The 2,138-nt window shown below is 30.8% G+C and overlaps 1 long non-coding RNA gene across 1 annotated transcript; it reads left to right on the forward strand.

Moving 5' to 3' along the window:
• The first annotated feature begins 93 nt into the window (after positions 1–93).
• On the forward strand, positions 94–1,911 carry LOC111084747. Its single transcript, XR_002609709.1, has 4 exons — positions 94–257; positions 1,059–1,203; positions 1,318–1,466; positions 1,772–1,911. It is a non-coding gene; the product is annotated as an uncharacterized LOC111084747 (long non-coding RNA).
• Positions 1,912–2,138: the final 227 nt, after the last annotated feature.

Below are 2,138 nucleotides of genomic sequence, written 5' to 3' on the forward strand. Positions count from 1 at the left end.
AATCGTTTCTGTTGCAATTTTAAAATAATAGTTAACAAAATGTTGTTTAGATGGCGATACAGAATACATTACAATAACTACCAATATTCTTCAGATCCTTCAGGCTCCTTCACTCCAGTCTCCAGGAGCTACAAGATGAAAGTGTTGGATAACGGAACACTGGTGATTAACGACGTTAAGGAGACAGATTCAGGAACGTACCTGTGTCAGACTGATAACGGAGTGGGGGAAAAGTTGGAGAAAGCTGTCTGTCCACGGTAATACTTCTTATTCGAGTGGTGGTTTAGGAAGTCCCCGAGTATTCAAAGATTATTAAGTCTGATAAAAATACCTTGTTAAACTAACTGTTAAGCCTTTTGTGGTATCGTTAGTTGATACTAGTAACAACTTTATTTAACTAACTATTAAGCCTATCGTTACTTGATACTAGTAACAACTTTATTTAACTAACTATTGAGCCTATCGTTACTTGACAGTAGTAACAACTTTATTTAACTAACTGTTAAGCCTATGTTGGCATTGTTACTTGATATTATTAACAACTTTATTTAACTAACTGTTAAGCCTATGTTGGTATCGTTACTTGATACTAGTAACAAATTTATTTAACTAACTGTTAAGCCTATGTTGGTATCGTTACTTGATACTAGTAACAACTTTATTTAACTAACTGTTAAGCCTATGTTGGTATCGTTACTTGATACTAGTAACAACTTTATTTAACTAACTGTTAAGCCTATGTTGGTATCGTTACTTGAAACCTATCGTTACTTGATACTAGTAACAACTTTATTTAAAATGTTAGAAATAATCTTAAAGTATGAAATATCTGAAACAAAAATAACTCTAGATCTTTATATCGTCTGGAACATTTTGTCATGAATGTTTTGGTAACAGAATATCATTCATTAAAAACGATATAAAGATTATCTGTTGTAGGGAAAAATGTTTAAATTACTAAACTGTGTTTTTTAGTTTATTTATAATTTTATTTAAAAATATGAAAGTTTTATATTTAAGTTGTAATTGCGTCAAGTGTTATGTTTGTTTTTCGACAGTGCCTCCATCTATTGAGAAATATAGCGAAATTGTTACTGTGCAGCGTGGATACACAAAGAGTGTACGATGTATTGTAAGAGGAGAGCGACCTCTGGTGGTTAGATGGCTAAAAAACAATCATGTGTTGGAACCTTGGTCGAACCGGTAATTTTTTAACTTTTCTTATTTGACGTAAATATCAAAATAATTCAGTAAAATGTCGGTTCTAATCTGATACGAAGTTTTATTTTTAAACTTGAGTTTTCTGTATCACTACAGCCACGAAACTTACAGTAAAGAAACTACAGTTGGGACTAACTCTACTCTCGTCATCAGAAATATTCAAACTCAAGATGCTGCCCTCTATACGTGTTCTGTAGAGAACTCGTACGGAAATGACAGCTGGAATATCAAGATGATTGTGAATGGTAAGCCTTAATTTATATATTGTTTGTACGTCTGTTACTTAGGTATCAAAATATTATACATTCAAAACAAAGTAATTAAGTAACCCTAATTTATTAATATAAATATTGTGGTTGTGTTTCTAAACAATAACCTTTGGTTATATGTAAGTAATCCTTACTGATATATAAATGTAACATTTATTTAAAGGTTATTTATATTTGTGTAACTTTTATCATATATTTATATTAACTGTTAATATAAAAATAATAACAGTGTAAAAATTAACCAAATAAACATTCATTATTTTATTATTTTTTAAAAACAGAACCACCCCAGAGTCCTTCGAATATTGTTGTTGGAGACGTTCGTAGCAGGGTTGCTAAGGTCAGTTGGAGGTCATCACCGACACGGTCAGCGGTCACACAGTTCATTGTTCGCTTCTGGGAATCATCAAGTAAGATTTGTTATATTTCACGGTATTTATTATTGTAATTGTTATTAATCCTGTGTTTAGAACAAACGATTACAAGAAACAAGCGGTAAAGTTGTATGGTTGTATTGTAAACAATGTTTATATAGTTATATCTAAACACAGGATTAATAACAATTAAAATAATAAATACCGTGAAGTAATCGTTTGTTAAGAAACAAGCGGTAAAGTTGTATGTTGTATTGTAAACAATGTTTATATC

The sequence above is a fragment of the Limulus polyphemus genome, unplaced genomic scaffold (genome assembly GCF_000517525.1).
Source record: "Limulus polyphemus unplaced genomic scaffold, Limulus_polyphemus-2.1.2 Scaffold110070, whole genome shotgun sequence".
Lineage (NCBI taxonomy): Eukaryota > Metazoa > Arthropoda > Merostomata > Xiphosura > Limulidae > Limulus > Limulus polyphemus.